The sequence below is a fragment of the Muscardinus avellanarius genome (assembly GCF_963383645.1).
Source record: "Muscardinus avellanarius genome assembly, chromosome: 5".
In the NCBI taxonomy this organism is placed as follows: Eukaryota; Metazoa; Chordata; class Mammalia; order Rodentia; family Gliridae; genus Muscardinus; species Muscardinus avellanarius.
In genome coordinates this window covers 87,758,160-87,778,585 of record NC_137790.1, presented here as the reverse complement: position 1 = coordinate 87,778,585, position 20,426 = coordinate 87,758,160, and the positions used below count along the sequence as shown (strand labels likewise).

The following is a 20,426-nucleotide window of genomic DNA, read 5'->3' as shown; positions in this document are numbered from 1 at the left end:
GACCCATAATAAATTAGTGTTAGAGCAGAAGTTAAAAATAGATTTAGAGCAACTAGCACATAGAAATACACAGGTGCAAATAAAATAAGAAGAGTATCTGATCACACCAACTGCATTCCAAAAAGACACCATAAATAGATGTATAGGAACTTGCAGCTGGGCGTGGTGGCTGAGACAGGAGGATCGCAGGTTGACATCCAGCCTCAGATACTTAGTAAAGCCCTATGCAACTTAGTCCTTGCTGTAAAACAAAGGACAAAAATTGGGCTTTAAAAAAAAAGTATGAAGCCAACATGGTGGTGCATGCCTATAATGCTAGTACTGAGCCAGGAGAATCGCAGGTTCAAGACTAGTCTCAGCAACTTAAGGAGGTGTTCAGCAACCTAATAAATGGCCTTTCTTTATCACACCAGGCTGTCCATACCTCCTCTCACCCAATATATCCACATGTTGACCACACATGGCATGCAGAGTGTTCAAGTAAGTTCCAGCCTATCCATGATTCCATATCTGTTTAACAATGGCAAAGTTCTGCTACTATGAGTTTATATGAAACCTAAGGGTAGGGATTTCCTTGGTATCAAATCCTATGTTCCAAAGTAAAAAAAGAAACAATTTTTATAAAATTGACATATCATCCCAGGTAAGAAAAACTTTGGAGGAACAGCTCCATCCTTGAGGCAGCAATAAAGAAACAGATTCCATTTCAAATTGCAACTGTTCAGTGAAAATCTCTCGCTGAGAAATAGCCTTGCGTCTGGGTATGATGTAGAAGTGGGCACAGGAGCCCTGGAACCCAACGGCTCTACAGAGTTTGGTTCCTGCCTAGAAAGCAGTGAGGCAGGATGGACCACAGATTCAAGATGCCTACTGTGTTTTCAAATAGGCCCCAGACAAGAAAATCAGAACTGGTTCTGGAGAACTGGGCTGCCCTCATAGCAGCAGTGTGTCCAGCTCTTCACCCTCATGTAGCCAGCAATTACTAAACAAGCATTTATTTGCTGAGGACTTGTCAATGACTGACAGAATTTTAGCGCAGGCAAAAAGCTAGGCACAAACCAGACTACATCCATACTTTACTGGAGAGAAAACTAATAGCCAGATGAGTGGCTCACAGAGCTAGTTAACAGCAGTACCAGCATCAGCCAGGGCTCAGGCCAGCATGCCTTCCATCAGGCTTTACCATCTCATTCAAGGATAACAGCCAGAGTCCACTTCCTATGATTACTTTTTTTTTTAGCCTTTCAAAGTCTTGGCTTTATTTAGAGGTAACTTTTTTTTAACTTATTTTCCCATTGTCATAGAAATAGCATAAAATTTTTACCATTTTAACTGTGTTTAGGTAGCTAGCTCAGTGGTGTTTATTCAACCCTGTTTTGCAGCCTCACCACCATCTGCCTCCAGAACTTCTTTCAACTTCCCCTGAAGGGGCGGTTCCCCATGCTCCCCCTCCTCCAGGCCCCAAGGAACCACCATTTTACTTTGTGTTTATGTATCTGACCACTCCAAATACCTTATATAAGTGAAATCACACACCTGCCCTTTTGTGGCTGGCTTATTTCCACTTAGCATAATGCCTTCACATGTGCTATAGCAAGTATCAGAATGCCCTGCCTTTTTAAGGCTGACTGATCTCATGTCTGTATATTCCACATTTTGTTTATCTACTCATCTGTCCAATACAGGTTGCTTCCACAGTTTGGTTACTGCAGATAACAATACTATCAACGTGGACATACAAGAATCTGTCCCTTTAGTTACATATGTAGAAGTGCCACTGCAGGATCAAACAACGATGGTCTCAAAGAGAAAGAGAAGCAACTAAATCATTTTGGTTGGTAAATTCTTTAAGAAAACAAAAAATACTGTTTTGTTTTTAAATTAGTTTAACTTAAAAACAACAAATGATATGAGAACTTTCTTAGAGGGTGGGCATGATGCAGAGGAAAAAGCATACCAGTGATGGTGAGGAGAGTGACTCCATATCAATGTTCAAAGTAACCCTGGACAAGGTTATTTTTTTTAACCTCCCAGTGTATGAATTTCTCCACAGGCAGAAGAGAGTAGATAACTCCTAAAGTTTATGAATTCTGTGGATTCTATTATTCTGTGTAAATCACAGAATAAATTAATAAATTCTGTGGAAGAGTACTATGCTTTGGTTTTGGTTTGGTTTTGTGTGGTGCTAGGAATTGAACCCAGGGGGATTCTACCTCCAAGCTACTCCCAGCCCTATTTTATTTTTTTATGTTGAAACAGGGTCTAAAAGTTGCTATTGAAATTAGCTTTGAATCTGTGATTCTCCTGTCTCAGCCTCCCAAGTACTGGGACTAAAGGGATGCAGCAAGCACCACCGTGCCTGGATGGTTACTATATTTTCTCTTTTTTTAATATATTTTTATTGGTGCATTGTAGCCCAACACCACAATGGATTACAAGATTTGTTAGGATATCCAAGTACACATCATCCAATTAACCTTTATCCAATCCCCATCCCATTCGCTCACCCTCCCTCAATCCCATGCTTGATTTAGTGTTTAACACTGATATATTTATTTACATATATCATGTGCTTTAAAGAGATTCCATCTTCCCCCATCCCATTCCCTCTGATTGGTCACTTTAATTGCTCTTCCATAGGGCCCCTTCTTCCACTAGATTCCCTAGTTTTGCATATTAGGAAAGCATCCGATTTTTTTATCTTCTGTGATATTTCTCTGTGGAAGCCGCTTTGCAAGTTCTGATCCCACTCTTGAAGGCCCCAGCACCAGCCTGGCCACCCAGTAGGCTCTGATCCCAGCCTCGCTGGCTTCAGTACCAGCCTTGCCTCATGGCAGGCTCCGATCCCAGCCTTGTAGGCCCCAGCACCAGCTTTGCCTTTAGGATAGCTCCTATCTCGGCCTTGCTGGCTCCAGCTATGGCCTCACCAAATGACAGACACCAGTCCTGGCCTTGCTGACCTCAGCACCGGCCTCACCGCATGGCAGGCTCCGATCCCAGCCTCCTTGGCTCCAGCACCAGCCTTGCCTCACGGCAGGCTCCAATCCCACCCTCACTGGCCCTGGCCTCTCCCTTTGGCAGGCTCTGATCCCGGGCTCGGAGGCCCAAGCACTGGCCTTGTCTCACAGCAGGCCCCGATCCTGACCTTGCTGGCCCTGGCACCAGCCTCACCCCTCAGCAGGTTCCCATTCCGGCCCTGGAGGTCCCAGCACCAGCCTTGCCTCACAGCAGGCTCAGATTCTGGCCTCGCTGGCCCTGGCACCGGCCTTGCCTCGTGGCAGGCTCTGATCCCAGCCTCGGAGGCCCCAGCACCGGCCTTGCCTCACAGGAGGCTCCGATCCCAGCCTCGCAGACCCTGGCACTGGCCTCACCCCTTGGCAGGCTCTGATCCCAGCCTCAGAGGCCCCAGCACCGGCCTACTATGTTTTCTAATCATGTTTTCTTTGTCTTTAATCCTATTTAAATCACCAGATGTAACAGGGTATAAGGAACTGTTTGTAGTTAAAAAATTTAGCATATTCTTTAAAGAAGCATTCCAGACAATGAAAATTCCTGACCTAGAAAAACATCATTGAAACTAATTTAGTACAACAGGCAACAATTTTCTCTAGTAGTACACTTGCTTGATAATTGCCTTAGAATTGCTAGAGCATAGTACCTATATAATCTAAGCTTCAATTTAATCTAAGTCACTATAAATTTGTGGTTACTTTGTAGCATTTGGTATAAAACTATTAGTGCCTGCCAGGCTCAGTATCAACAGGTGCATACCTGCCAAAAAAAATTTGCTACAATAGTTTGGACCAAATAATACTTTGGTTACTGAGCAACATACCACTGTCATCAAAATGCAGACTGGGTTCTAGGTAAGACATCAACAGCACACCTAATGCCATTCTCTCTCTCTCCCTCTCTCCCTCTCTCCCTCTCCCTCTCTCCCTCTCTCCCTCCCTCTCTCCCTCTCTCCCTCTCTCCCTCCCTCTCCCTCTCCCTCTCCCTCTCCCTCTCCCTCTCTCTCTGGCTTTTCCTAACAATTCAGACTACAGACATTCATCTCTCCCTCTCAGAAAGGATTTGCTAAGTGAGAAATACAGCCCTCCGCCCTCTCGTCCCCAGTTCCCCTGGAACTCTTTCTGTTTAGGTATCTGCTTTCTATTCCAGGGCCAAGAAGGGCAGATCACATTGCCTGTTTGCCTCACCAATCAATACTTCAACTACTTAATTTTATAGAAAGCTTCCTACACCGGGTAAAGTAACTGCCTCAGTCCCTACAGTTCTTTGAGTGAGGTTATTCATGCTCACACTGCAGGAAAGGAGGTGGAAACTCCAAGAAGCGTCCTGTCCAGGGCCACAAGTGCAGTAAGGTGCACAGTCAGTTCTTCTGGCCCAAGTCCAGTGCTCTTTTTGCCACACCATTTGCCTGCATTCTCACAAGCCTATGCCAACTCAGCTACCCTAAAGAGAATATCTGACGGTCCTCTCTTACAAGCAGCCTAATGACTTAGCAAGTGTGTTTTGAAGCTTTCAATTCTCATCTTTATTTTAGCTTATGAGTAGAACTTTGAAGGGATAAAGGCCAGGAGAAATATAGAAGATCAGTCCTTTCATTTATTATTATTTTTCTTGGCGGGTCTGGGGATGGAATCCAGGGGCATCCTACCTCCAAGCTACACCCCAGCCCTATTTTTATTCTTTATTTTGAAACAGGGTCTCACTAAGTTGCGGAGGGCCTCACTAAGTAGCTGAGGCTGTCCGCGAACCGCAATCCTCCAGTCTCTGACTCCCAAATGCTGGGATTACAAGCATGTGCCACCACGCCTGGCTTCAGTCTTTTTATTTAAAAACGCTTTTCAGAATACAAACATCCTGTTCTCACCACCAACAATGCACCAACAATGCCAGGTATGGACAGCCCCAGTGCTTTTTGTAGCCTCCAGGCTCACTCCCAGGAAGTGTACTATGTGAGGCAGCACCCACTCAAGACGTCCACAGGCATTTGAGAGACTCAGATTCTCCAAATCTTTCCTGTCCAAATCTAGAATGCAAATAGTTTTAGTGGATATTTATTATACAATAAATAGATCCAGAAAACTGTGCTTCTAGAACCACATGCATTTTTCTTCAACATGGAGACTTCTGGGGGTAATGCTAGAGTGTACACTATACCATGCCAATTTTATTAGATTTAGAATGTAACTTTTATTTTTGGTAATACTGGGATTCCTGAAAACCCTTCTACCTCCAGGCTACACTCCCAGACCTATTTTATACTTTTTCTTATTTGGAAACATGATCTCTTAAGCTAGCGCGACTGGCTTTGAACCTGCACAATCCTGTCTCCACCTCCCAAGCGCGGGGATTACAAGCATGCACCACCACACCTGGCTAGAATGTAACTTTTTAATTTTAAATGACCATGGAGGTTTATAATTATTGAATTATTGTATCACTGATTTTATGGCATGTTACTGGTCCATTCATGATTTTCTTGATGCCATGGCCTTATCAGGAAGTAAATACCCAAATATGACATTGTGCCTGTGGGAAAATACCACTGGCTTTAAAACACCTGCTTTTACTGGGGAGTTTTTATGAATTCACTGCCATGAAAAACCAGAGATGCTTGTTCAATAAAACTCTGATTCAATGAAATATAACTAAGTTTTTCTAATTTTTAGGAGGAAGAAGTAACAGAAGATAATGTAAAGTATAAGACATATACCATGACTATTTCCTTCCTAGAGGAGCGAACGTACTCTCAGGTACAAATGACATGTATACAAATAATTACACAGTCAGATGGAGACCTCAGAGTTCATGCTGAGATCTGGAGTGGAAGCAATTCAGAAGGACCTGGGGGAAGCTTTACCCAGGATGAGACCTCAGGATGAACACCCTACCTGGATGCTCAAGGGGCCTACCCAGCGGCCATTACTCCACTATCAACATCAAATTTTACAAACAGTACAGCCTACCACCTGCCAGTAGGGTACATCTGGATCTTGTCCTCAGGAATTACAGCAGTGGTCAGGAACTATAGGCTAATCTGTATTCCACACTGAAGACAGGCTCTGTGGTTCACTGACCTCTGTACTTATATAGCAATTAGCCCAATGTTTCATATAGAGGAGATAAATGCTGAATACTTTGAGAGTAAAGAATGAAAAAAATGCAACATAGAAGGTAAATTTAGTGCATTCCAGGATGGCACCCAGGCAGAGGGGAAGGTGCTGACCATCAGTCTTCTGTTCTCTACCCAGTATCCCCATTCCATGCTTAACATAACACAGGCTTTTTTTTTTTTTTTTTTTTTTTTTTTGGTGGTACTGGGGTTCCTGGAAACGCTTCTACCTCCGGGCTACACTCCCAGACCTATTTTTATACTTTTTTTATTTGGAAACAGGGTCTCTTAAGCCAGCGCGGCTGGCTTCGAACCTGTGCGATCCTCTTGTCTCCGCCTCCCAAGTGCAGGGATTACAAGCATGCAGCACCACGCCCGGCTTCACAGGCATTTTTAAATAGTGGTAGCTGGGCATGGTGCTGCATGCCTGTAATCCCAGTACTTGAGAGATTAAGATATGAAGGTCTCAGGTTAAAGGACAGCCTCAGCAACTTAGCAAGAGCCCCAGAAACTTGGCAAGACTCAGTTTCAAAATAAAACATAGAGCTGGGCATGGTGGCACATGCTTGGAATCCCAGCATTTGGGAAGCTGAGACAGGCAGTTCGCGTTTGCAACTCAGTGAGACCCTATTTCAAAATAAAGAATAAAAAAATAGGGCTGAAGGTATAGCTCAGAGGTAGAATGCCCCAGGTTCCATCCCCAGTACTATACATACATACATACATGCATACATACACACACACACACACACACACACACACAATTAAAAAGGTTGGGGGTGTAGCTAGGAAATAGAATACATTCGCCTCTGGATTCAATCCCCAGCACCAAAAAAATAAAGTGTTCTCGAGTAACCACAATTTTGGTAATACATTAAGCTGGTACTAGGAAGTGAGAAGCAGCGGCGTCCCGGTGGTTGGTGTCTTTAAGTTTGGAAACAATAACAGACGACCTGAGAGACTAGCTTACTGGAGCTAGGAAAGAGGGCTAGTTTCTGTAGCCTCCTCTGAGTGCTGCCTTTGGCTAATCACTTGCTGAATATGTATTACTGAGTCTCAAGAATATTTTCAGATTATTCAGAAACTGACATCTAGCAACTAATTTCAAAAGCAACACCAGCAACTAGGTACAGAATCTCTCTTACATCCACCAACTACTATCAACAGCGTTTAGCTTTCTAAAGACCCCGGAGAGAGAAAATATCCAGAAGTAAAATCTCTGCTTGAGAACACCCATAAACACTTCTTTGTTGTTAGAACTGAAATGCAGAAGTGAAAGGCTGAAAATATCTTTGGAGTGCTAATGTATAATGTAGTAGAGGTTACAGACAACAGAATCTATTCCCCCCTACCAGAACACAGGTCCCAGGCAGCCTCTTCTCCCTACTTTTAGCTGGAGATAGAGGTTATCATACTATTTCTGACAAATGTACCTTGCTAGACTCAATCTCAGATGTTATCCACTTCTTTTAAAATTAAAATGAATTCAATTTTTACCATTAAAGGGCGTTATAGAATCAAATGTCAAATAGACCCAAATTAAAGTACTACTGGTTATTGGATCCTTCTTGATGAATATTTCCTGTACAAAAGTACTGAAAAAAAGTATTTCCACCTGGAGTGGTGGTGTACTCTTGTAATCCCAGAATTCGGGAGGCTGAGACAGAAGGATTGGGAGGATTGTGGTTGAGGACAGCCTCAGCTACTTAGTGAGGCCCTTTGCAACTCAATGAGACGCTGTCTCAAAATAAAGAATTCTAAAAATAAGGCTGGAGGTGTAGCTGGGAGATAGAATGCCCCTGGGTTCCATCCCCATTACCACAAAAAGTATTTCCATTTTATTTATTTAGTTAGTTAGTGATCTGGGGATGGAACCCAGGGGCCTTCTACCTCTGGACTACACTCTCAGACCTATATTTCATTTGGAAACAGGGGTCTAAGTTGCTGAGAGCCTCACTAAGTAGCTGAAGCTGGCTTCGAACCTGTGTGATCCTCCTGTCTCAGCCTCCCAAGTACTGGGATTACAAGCATGCGTCACCATGCCCGGCTGTATTTCCATTTTATTAAACTATGAATGTTCCAATCAAAGTTTGTTTTCTCGCCGGGCGTGGTGGCGCACGCTTGTAATCCCCGCGCTTGGGAGGCAGAGACAGTAGGATCACGCAGGTTCGAAGCCAGCTGCGCGCACTGGCTTAAGAGACCCTGTTTCCAAATAAAAATGTAAAAATAGGTCTGGGAGTGTAGCCCAGAGGTAGCAGGGCTTCCAGGAACCCCAGCACCACCAAAAAAAAAAAAAAAGTTTGTTTTCTGTTTTGTTTTGTTTTTGTAGTACTGGGGTGGAACCCAGGGGCATTCTACCTCTGAGCTCCACCCCGCAGCCCCATTTTTAAAATTCTTTTTTATTTTGAAACAGGGTCTAAGTGCAGAGGACCTCGCTAAGTAGCTGGGGCTGGTCACAAACCTGCAATCTTCCTTTTTTAGCCTCCCAAGTACTGGATTACAAGCGTGCGCCACCATGCTCGGCTTAAACAACTCTCTTTTGAATTGATGGATTTTTAATCACTTTCTACCACATGAAAGCACTGCAGCCATCATTCTAACTTCTTCCAGGACAGGAATTATCCAGATATTAACTACAACTCAAAGCCATCAGAAACCTGAAATGAATCAAGACTGTAGTCCACTGGATAGTGAAATGTGATTAAATTCTACTAGTAATAGAGCAGAACCTGAATTTCCTATGTCTTTTATTTTGAGAAAGAGGAGCTATCCAATTAATATAAATAAGGCCATAGAAAGGAAATTTAAACTAGTCAAGAGAATAAGCTATTTTAAACATATTTCTGAAGTATTCATATAAAATCCATGCTGCATACAAATCACTCTATTCAATGAGGTTTCACTGAACTGACTTTTTAGAAGCATTTTTGTACTCAGTGTACAATATTTAACTGAAAGTAATATAAAAATTTTAAATGTGCCCATTCAAACATCCTAATTATCACTGATTTCCTCTTACTCGAGCTAGTTTCAATAAATGAGGCTTTGCTGTATTTAATTCTAACTATAACCTCATGTCAGGAATTGAATGGCATTCACCAAACTCGGAGAAATCGATATGCTTGTGTTAATGAAGAGGAGGCTGGGATACATTTGCTGATGAGGGATGGCCAGCCATTTGTGCTTGTTTTGTGTGACTCCTCAACTCTGAACACACACAGTGAGTATCCGAGGCTCAAACACCAGGTGCACTGGCTCAGAAATATTTCTGCAAGCCCAGGAAGCAGGGATGTTTCCAAAGGCTGACAAGAACACATGAAAGCAACTCCACACACCAAGGGACTCCCAGAGGCATACAGTGCGGATCGGAGCTCCGTGGAAACCCTGTAACAAGGTTTTACAGGTAGACCTACGTGGCTGTCAGGCTGCCAAGTAGGAAATGTTCTCTTCTACCCCAAGTGCTTCTTTTCTTTACTTGAAAAACAAATAAACCTAAGGGCGAATTAAGGAGGAAAAACCAAGAGTGCCTGACACCTGAGCAGGTCACTGGAGCGGGATTGCTTACCAGATGGCTTCTGATTGTCCTTGCCTCCCCCCAACCCTGGGATTATAGAGAAGGGGAAAAAAAGAGTTATTTTAAAAATAAATGAAGAAAAATGTATTTCTTTGGGTACATATCCACAGGAGTCAAACTTACAAAAATCTGAAATAAATCTTAATCTCCGTACTTGAGAAGCTTTTTCTCAACTTTCTACAGCAGAATAAATATAATTAAATATAATACTATTTTGTGGGAAAACACATCAAGATTTTTTTATTATTTATTGGTGCACGGTAGTCATACATCTTAATGGAGTACAAATGGTAGAGGCATGCATGCACACATTACTCATTTAGCCCTTCCCCAATTCCCACCCCATTCCCTCCCCCTCCTTCCTTCTCATGTTTGGCTTAGGGATTGACTTTAATATGTTTGTGAATGTATACCATGTATATTCAGGAATTTCCCTCCCCCTCCCATCACCCCCAGGTAGGCCTCCTTATTTGCTCATCTATGATTTCTCCTCCTCCATCTAGAGTTCCTCCTATGACCCTTTTTCTCCCTGCTTCCATATGTTAGGGAGAACATCCAATTCCTTATTTTTTATGACTGACTACTCTCACTTAGCATAATGTTCTCCAGTTTCATCCATTTCCCTGTAAATAGCATAATTTCTACAAGATTTTGAACTATTAAGGGGTCAGAAAGCCCACTCAGAGCACACAAGAAGGAGAGGTGGGATACAATATGTTTAACTAGAATATATAGACTGTGCGGAAAATTTAATGTTATTTTTACCCCTAGTGAGTTTAACAATTAAAAAAATATCTATTTGTTCTAAAGAGCAAGCAATCCTAAGGGACACTAACATTCTAAGCCTCAGTCTATACACATTCAAAAGGAAACAACCAAAATAACTTTCCATTCCACATAACTCAAGATATCAGGACTGTTGAGAAAAAAGGTTAAATGGGTTATGGGAATATGTAATACAAATAAATCAAAGCACTTCCATTCAGTAAAAATTTAAAAATGGACAGCTAGCAGAGCCGTGACAGGACAGCAGCCTGTGCTCAGGGCTCTCTGCCATCCCCCGCCCACCAGCCAGAGGCAGTCCAAGCTCAGTCCGCGGCCCCAGCAGCAGCACCATGGCCTGGAGAACACCTACATGGACCTCATGGCGAACTGGACCTTTCAGGACGCGGCCTTCGTGGGCTACAAAGACTCGCCCTCTGTCTGGGCCGCTGTCCCGGGGAAAACCTTCGTAAACATCATGCCAGCTGAGGTTGGTGTCCTGGTTGGTAAAGACCAGTCAAGTTTTTTCGTAAATGGGCTGACACCCGGGGGCCAGAAATGTTCTGTGATCTGAGCTCCCACCTTTAACACCACTGTCACCATGACTGCCAAGATGCTAGTCCTGCTGATGGATAAAGAAGGTGTCCATGGTGGTTCGATCGACAAGAAATGTTATGAAATGGCCAGCCACCTGCCATGTGCCCAGTACTGACCTCATCTGTCCCATCCCGCTACCACTCCCCACAGCTTTTACACCCCCTCCTTCCCATACACACACATACACCATTCTTTTTTGGGGGGGCATTACCCCCATCCCTTATTGCTGCCAAAAACACATGGGCTGGGGCTGGGGCTGGGACCGATGCCTCCCTCTTACCCATACCCCTTCTGTGTGTGGTTGGAACACTTTTTTTTTTTTGTATTTCTGAATAAAATATTCTACTAAAAATATTTAAATGTGGCCACTAATATACTACATTCAATTAAAGTCAAAATAATTTAGGCCATTCTATAGGCAAATTAAAAGGTTTGTATGACTTCAGCAAAATACTCATGCTAAAGGAAACATTTAGCATCGACAAAGATATGTTTGACATCGAAAACCATACAAAAATACTATCAAATTTCTCCAAGAATTTTCTGTACCATTATATTTTTCTAATGTATAATAATAAAATACGATAGGAGACAATAGTGCATATGCCTATAATGCCAATACTTGGGAGACTGAGACAGGAGAACTGCAGGATCCCCATTTCAAAATAAAAAATAAAAAGGGCTGACGGCATAGCTTAGAGGTAGAATGCCCCTGGGTTCAATCACTAGTACTGAAAAATAAAAGTAGGTACCAAAGATCTGTGGGCTTGGTGCTTTGGACTTCTTGTGGAGAGAACAGCCGTATCTCATATCAAAGTGACCACTGCATTTTGTTCGAGAAAGACTTACTCATATTTGGTATAGTAAATGGCATATTTCTTAGAAAACCAATGATTTTAAAGAAGAGTAAATATATTTTCCCCTTGTAGACAGACCATGGCTAACCACAGTATGGCACAATTCTGGAGAAATCAGACCTCACCCAGTTACAAAAATAGCAAAAAGGATTCTTGCTGCTGGCAGAAAAGCAACAAACATCTTTATTGATACCAGAAAACTAGTGTGTTAAAATCTTCAATTAGACATTAAAAAATTAGCTCTTAACCAGACATGGTGGCACAGGCCTGTAATCTCAGTACTATGGAGGCTGAGAAAGAAGGATTGCAGGTTCAAAGCCAGCCTCAGCAACTCACAAAGGCCCTCAGCAACTTAGCAAGACCCTGTTTCCATATAAAAAAATAAAATAGGGCTGGGGTGTAGCTTAGAAGTAGAATACTCCTAGGTTCAATACTCTGCACCCACCCCACCCCACACACACGCGCGCACGCGCGCGCGCACACACACACACACACACACACACACACACACACACACTAAATAAAATGCCAAGCACGGTGGTACATATTTGTAATCTCAGTACTTGAAGCTGAGACAGGAGGATTTCAAGTTTGTGGTCAGCAACCTCAGCAACTAGGGAGGCCCGCTGCAACTTATAGGGCTGGGGTGTCACCCAGAGGTAGAATGCCCATTGGTTCAGTCCCCAGTACTGCAAAAATAAGTAGATAGATACATAGATTAAAGGGATAGATAGGTAAATAAAAATTAACTCTTTCAGACGAAATAGAATACGTGGTATTTATGTAAAAAGTGAAGTAATTGAAATCATTCTTCAAATAAGAGAAAGAGGTGAAAAAAGATGAGGCTGAAAGCTAAAATTGGTGACTCTCCCTAAGGTACTCTGAACAACTTGGGCCTCAGTTCTCCAATTTGTAAAAGAGGATAGAAGGTAGATACCGTCTCAACCTACAGGGCATTGTGAAAACTCATTAAGTATTATAAAGGATTAGTAATTGTTAGTATTGTTATTTTATAAGGAATTTCAGTTTTACTTCAAACAGGCTCTATAAATATTTTTTATAGAATGCATGTTGATTTTTATTGTTACTTATTTAGCACTTATAAAAAGTAGTAATAGATAAGTAGCATGGTTTTATAAATATTTTTACTGGTGCACTGTAATTAATGTAAGGGGATTATTATGTCAGTATAAGCCCAAATGAAGCAAGTTATCTCTTTTCTTGCTTTTTCTGATTGACGTAAAAGCCGCCAAAGATCCCCACCTCCTGCTTTTCACCTTTTTGAGTAATTCCTTCCTGAACACTGAGCTACGCTTAGTGTTTCATGTCTAACACAGAAAATAAAGAGATATAGAGACGGGCATGGTAGCACACGCTTGTAATCTCAGCATTCCAGCATTCAAGAGGATGAGACTGGAGGATCCCTGTCCACAGACAGCCTCTTTCTTAGGGAGGACCCTCACAACTTAGTGAGCCCCTGTTTCAAAAAATAAAAAATAAAAAGACTAAAAAATAGGACCGGGGTGTAGCTCGGAGGTAGAATGCCCCTGGGTTCCATCCCCAATACCTCAAATAAAAATAAAAAGACTGAAAAGTAGGGCTGGGGAATAACTCAGAGGAAAGAAGAGAAAAGAAAAGAAAAAAGAAAAGAAAAGAGAAAAGAAAAGCAGTGATACCCTGAAACCCAATGTTTGGTCCCCAAAACCAGTGTGCTGTCACTCTCCCTTGCTCTCTGGTTCACTTCCCCCTGGAGCCTGTTGTCCTGCTGTGGAGCAGCTCCTTTTGTGAGGAGCAGAGGTCTCTGGCCTCCAAGGAGTGAGCCTGGTAGGAGATCTTTGTTGTTTTAAATCACCAGTATGGGTGGTCATTTGTATGCAGAGATAGACTACTTAAATAGAGAGCATCTGACAGCATCTTCTTTTGCAATTAACATTTAAGATCAGCTACTTCCTAGGTTATGAATACCTTACCCAGCAGTAAATGGCATTATTGTACTTGTTTAGATTTTTTTTCCACAGAAAGCATTTTTAAATGTTTTCGACTTAATTTAGTACAAGTTAAATGTCCCTAATCCACAATCAGAATTCTGGCCTAGTGGCTCTTGCTTGTAATCCCAGGACTTGGGAGGCTGAAGCAAGACAATCCCAGGTTCACGGCCAGCCTCATTTACTCAGTGGGACCCGTTTCAAAATAAAGAATAAAGCCGGTGTGGTGGCACATGCTTGTAATCCCCGCGCTTGGGAGGTGGAGACAGGAGGATCGTGCAGGTTCGAAGCCAGCCTTATTGGCTTAAGAGACCCTGTTTCCAAATTTAAAAAATATATATAAAATAGGTCTGGGAGTGTAGTCCCAGTACCACCAAAAAAAAAAAAAAAAAAAAAAAAAAAGAATAAAAGATACGGAGCCAGTCTGGTGGCACATGCTTGTAATCCCAGCATTCAGGAGGCTAAGACCGGAGGATATGGTTTGTGGACAGCCTCAACTACTTACTGAGGCCCTTTGCAACTCAGTGAGAACCTATTTCAAAATAAAGAATAAAAAATAGGGCAGCGGGTGTAGCTCGGTGATAGAATGCCCCTGGGTTCAATCTCCAGTATTGGGGGGAAAAAATCAGAAACCTGAAATGCTCCAAAATCTAAGATATTTTGAGTACCAACATGATACCACAAGTGGAAAATTCGACACTATGAAACTTTGTTTCATACAAAATTATTTTAAAATACTGCATAGTGGGGTGGGGTGGTATACTCCTTTAACTTCTAATAGTTGGGAGGCTAGGATAGGAGAATTGCACATTTGAGGCCAGCACTAGCAATTTGGCAAAGTCCTCAATAACCTAGCAAAACTCTATTTCAAAATAAAAAATAAGTTGGGCATGGTTAGGGTTAGGGTTAGGGTTAGAGGCAGTGTGGTGGCACACACTTGTAATCCCAGCATTTGGGAGTCTTAGACCAGAGGATCACGGATCACTGACAGCCTCAGCTACTACTCAGTGAGACCCTTTGCAACTCAGTGAGACCCTGTTTCAAAATAAAAAATAAGCCGGGCATGGTGGCGCATACTTGTAATCCCAGCACTTGGGAGGTAGAGACGGGAGGATCGCGCTGGTTCAGAGCCAGCCTGGCTGGCTTAAGAGACCCTGTTTCCAAATAAAAAAATATATAAAATAGGTCTGGGAGTGTAGCCCGGAGGTAGAAGGGCTTCCAGGAACCCCAGTACCACCAAAATAATAATAATAATAATAACAATAATAATAATAATAATAATAATAATAATAATAATAAATAAAAATAGGGGATGGGGGTGTAGCTCGGAGGTAGAATGCCCTGGGTTCCATCCACAGTACTGCAAATAAATACATAAATAAATAAATAAATAAATAAAACAAATAAATTTACCTGGGCCTGGCAGCGCATGCTTGTAATCCCCGCTCTTGGAAGGTGGAGACAAGAGGATCACACAGGTTTCAAGCCAGCCTCAGCTACTTAGTGAGGTCTCAGCAACTTAGTGAGACTCTATTTCCAAATAAAATATAAAATAGGTCTGGGAGTATAGCCCGGAGTTAGAAAGATCCTGGGTTCCACCCCAGTACCACAAAAAAATAAATAAATAAATTTAAAAAGCTGGGGGTATATCTCAGAGGTAGAATGTCCCTGATTCAATTTCCAGTACCAACAAATAAATAAATATATGATTACCTTCAGTCTGTAAGCCCAGCAGCTGAGACAGGAGGATCTAGAATTCAAGGCCAGACTCAGCAACCTAGCAAGACCCTAATCCAAGGCCTGGGAATGTAACAATGTAATGTCCCTGAATCCAAGCCCCAGGATCAAAAAAAAAAAAAAAAAAAGATTGCCTTCAAGTAATATACATAATGTACATATGAAATATAAATGAGTTTTGTGTTTAGACTTGGGTCCCATCCCCAAGATATCTCATATGAATATTCTAAATCTGAAAAAAATTTCTAATACCTAAAAAAAAAAACCTGAAACACTTTTGTTCCCAAACATTTCAAATAAGGTATACTCACACTGTATATACACTTTGAAACCCTGTTTCACTCAAAATAAAGAACAAAATATAGGGCTGGGGGTATAGTTTGAAGGCAGAATGTCCCTAGGTCCAACCCCCAGTACCATAAAAAAGAAGAAACAAAAAAGAAGCCGGGCATGGTGGCACACACTTGTAATCCCAGCCTCTAATTTTACCCCCAGTACGCAAAAAAAGGAAAAAGAAACAAAAAAAGTAAATAATTAATGACATCTTATTATGACCTAAATTGTAGTGAATATGTTCCAAAATTATTTAAATGAGCAGCTATTTCAGAGCATTTGGAATGTAGCTGTGGAAATTAAAAATAAGACCCCAGCTCTCATGGAACATCAAATGTTTAAAAGACAACTCGCCAAAATAAAGTTGACTATTTTTTTATGGAACAATTTGGATCCATCAAAAATGAGGAGGCAAATGCGATCCTGACTCCCAGACGCCTGCCTTCAATTCCATCCTGCTTTACCATAGGTGATTCACTAACTTAGGTTCTCTAACCCATGTGCTTTAACCTCATCACTATAAAGTGAATGCTAATGAGCTGTTTGATAACTATCCACATAACTTACAAAAGAAACACCTAAAATGATCATTCCAAAGAGCACAATCATTTTTTTGTTTTGTTTTGGTTTTGGTTTTTACGGTACTAGGAATGGAACCCAAGGACATTCTACCTCTGAGCTACACCCCTACCCCTAGTTTTTAATTCTTTAGTTTGAAACAGATCTCACTGAGTTGCGGAGGGCCTAAGTAGCTGAGGCTGGCCACGAACCTGCTATCCTCCTGTCTCAGCCTCCCAATAACTTGGATTACAAGCGTGTGCCACCATGCCGGCTTGTCAGAGTAGTTTTTAATTTTATTTTTTTAAAGGTCCCTGAGCCAATTGGCAGTTTTCTTCAATTTGGTCTTAATGATTACTTACTACACCCAGGACCCAGAAGCAGAATCCATATTCTACATCTTAAAACACAAGAATGTGCAGTAGTAACCAAAACATATTAAAATATCTTCAAAAGCACCATTTTTACCACTACTGGTATACTCTGCTTTCCAAACCATTTGCCTTATATTAAATGTTTAACAAGCCAGGCATGATGGCATACTCCCAGTACTTGGGAAGCTGAGACAAGAGGATCATAGGTTAGGCCAGCCTTAGCTACTTACTGAGGTCCTCTGCAACTTAGCAAGACTCTGTTCCAAGATAAAGAATAAAAAATAGGGCTGACAGAAGAGCTCAGAGGTAGAATGTCTCTGGGCTCAATCCCTAGTACCACACACACACATACAAAAAAAAAAATCAAACAGAAAAATTCAAAAATATTTTAATATTTTAGATATTTGATACTTTAGCCAGGTGTGGTGGCGCACGCTTGTAATCCCCGCGCTTGGGAGGCGGAGACAGGAGGATCGCGCAGGTTCAAAGCCAGCCGCACTGGCGTAAGAGACCCTGTTTCAAAAATATAAAATAGGTCTGGGAGTGTAGCCCGGAGGTAGAAGGGTTTCCAGGAACCCGAGTACCACCAAAAAAATAGAAAATAAAATAAAATATTTGATACTTTAAAAATATTTGCTAAACTGGGCATGGAGGCACACACCTATAATCCCAGTACTTGGGAAGCTGAGACAGACAGATCACAGGTTTGAAGACAGCCTCATCAAGGAGTAAAACTTTGTTTCAAAATAATAAAATAGGGCTGGGGATAAAACTTGGAAGTAGCATGTCCCTAGGTTCAATCCCCAGTCCATATTATACATGTGTGTTTGCCAGACATGAGAATCATACTTTCTTAGGAAATGGCTTAAAACATTATCTATAGTTGGCTTAGGGTTTAATAGGAAAGAATAAAATTTATATTAATGTGGAAACATGTTCCTCCAATTATATGAAAGAAGAAGCTTGTTCTCATGAGTATGTATTGAAATCTTGTACACATAAACTTAAATGACCCTCACACATTTGACATATGTACTACCTACATATGTAAAAGGATTTTAGACAATTTCACGTAACAGAAACATCAGAGATTATTACACAAAATTAAAAACACAAAGTACTTTCTAATAGAGAAAAAAACAATTATTCCATAAAACTAGATGGATGGTTGCTGCAATTAAAACCTAATTTAATTTTGAGCTTCCCAACAGCTACCATAGTAGCTACACTAGTTCATCCAGGTTTTCAGGAGGACTTTTCCCTCTCACTTACAGACAAGTCTAAGTATGAAAAATATTAAATACACTGGATAGTCTTCAACATTTTGTAGATGATACAGAGTTTCATGTAATTGACTACAAATTGGCAAACTATGACCTGATTTAACCTATAGCTATCCTCCTGGATCCTCAGGGTCAAAAAAAGTTTTGAGCTGAGCAGGTGGCGCACACTTGTAATCCCCGGCGCTTGTGAGGCGGAGACAGGAGTATCCCGCAGGTTCGAAGCCAGCCGCGCTGGCTTGCTTAATTGACACTGTTTCCAAAAATAAAAAAAGTATAAAATAGGTCTGGGAGTGTAGCCCAGAGGTAGAAGGGCTTCCAGGAACCCCAGTACCAAAAAAAAAAAAAAAAAAAAAAGTTTTGAATTGTTCCCAATATTTAAAATTTTGGAGACTTAACGTAAGAATTCTGACTTCTGGCTTCTCTTGAAACATTAAATTTGTTAACCCTGGCCCTGTATTTCCAAATGACAGCAGCTGGATGAAGCTAATAACTGTCTCTCCTCTACTCTCCAGAAACCTTCTGGCCACCATTTATTCAGGTCATCTATAGGCCCTGCAAGCATCTGAGTGTGTAGTCCCTGGGAAAATGCACAAAGATCTCTCAAAACAATCTTACTACAAAAGCTGGGCTATGATATGAATTCACTGATCTTCTAGAGAGATGGAGCACTGTTGTAGGAAAGCAAAGCTCTAGTGGGCTCTCTGGCTGGGCATCACCCACGCAGCTCGTTAAATAACACAGAAGACAAACTATAAGAACTTCCCAGAGTTCTTGGCCATAAAATAAGAGATCACTGAGAAAATAATATTTTTATCTTTTTAAAGTAATAAACTTTTTCTGAACAAAATTCATGTATATAGAACTAGTACTGAGGAAGTACATATTAGAATATAATGGCTCATGTCCCATCTGATTTATTGGGCATTCATTCTAACCTGTTTAAAATGTTTTAACAGCTGGGTGTGCACGCTTGTAATCTGAGTACTTGGGAGGCCAGCCTCAGCTACTTAGTGAGGCCCTCTGCAACTTTGTGAAACCTTGTTTAAAAATAAAAAATAAAAGCCGGGTGTGGTGGCGCATGCTTGTAATCCCCGCGCTTGGGAGGCGGAGACAGGAGGATCACGCAGGTTCGAAGCCAGCCGCGCTGGCTTAAGAGACCCTGTTTCCAAATTTAAAAAGTATAAAAATAGGTCTGGGAGTGTAGCCCCAAGGTAGAAGGGTTTCCAGAAACCCCAGTACCACCAAAAACATAATAATAAAATAAATAAATAAATAATAATAAATAAAAGCTGGGCATGGTGGCATACACTTGTAATCCCAGCATTTGGGAGGCTGAGACAGGAGGATCACTGTTCACAGGCAGCCCCAGCTATTTAGTGAGGCCCTTTTCAACTCAGTGAGATTCTGTTTCAAAATAAAGAATTAAAACAGGGCTGGGGGTGTAGCTCAAAAGTAGAATGCCCCTGGGTTCCATCCCCAGTGCTGAAAAAATAAAGGATAAAAAAATAAGGCTGGGGGTGTAGCTTAGAGGTAGAATGCCTCTGGGTTCCATTCGCAGTACTGAGGGGAAAAAAAAGTTTTGCAGACCACCCTGTGTTCACAGAAACTGGTTATATACAACAGATGAAAGAAGAGCTGAAGAAGAGCTGCTCTGCTTGGAAAGGAGGGGGCAACAACCTACTAGTACTTTCTAAAACAAAAGCCAGAAGCACAGTGTGGTGGCATGCTTGTAATCCCAGAAATTGGAAGGCTGAGACAGGAGGATTATGGGTTCCAAAACAGCCTCAGCTACTTAGTGAGGTCCTCTGCAACTTAGTGAGAGACCCTGTTTCAAAAATAAAAAATAAAGCTGGGTGTGGTGGCACAAACTTGTAATCCCAGCATTCAGGAGGCTGAGACAGGAGAATTGCACAGGTAGGAAGCCAGCCTCAGCTACTTTGTGAGCTCCTCTGCAACTCAGTGATGAGACCCTTTGCAACGAAGTGATACCCTGTTTCAAAATAATAAAAAAAAAATAGGGCTGGGGGTATCACTCAGAGGTAGAATGCCCCTGGGTTCCATCCCCAGTACCTTGAAAAAATAAATAAATAAAAAATAATAGTAAAGAATAAAGCCGGCCATTCAGGAGGCGGAGACTAGAGGATCGCCATTCTAAGACAGCCTCAGGTACTTAGCGAAGCACTTTGAAATTCAGTGAGACCCTGTTTCAAAAATAAAAAGACTAAGCCTGGCGTGGTGGTGCACG

At 41.7% G+C, this 20,426-nt stretch overlaps 1 protein-coding gene and 1 pseudogene across 5 annotated transcripts in view; one reads left to right on the top strand and one right to left on the bottom strand.

The window, feature by feature from the left end:
- The window catches only part of IGF2BP2 (insulin like growth factor 2 mRNA binding protein 2), a gene marked incomplete at both ends in the record, with an annotated part of 190,872 nt that overhangs the window by 155,130 nt on the left and 15,316 nt on the right, over positions 1 to 20,426 (bottom strand). The window lies entirely within an intron of this gene.
- LOC308263123 (profilin-1-like) lies at positions 5,800 to 11,169 on the top strand (annotated as a pseudogene). Its single transcript has 2 exons — positions 5,800 to 5,984; positions 10,767 to 11,169. The product of its transcript is annotated as a profilin-1-like (transcript).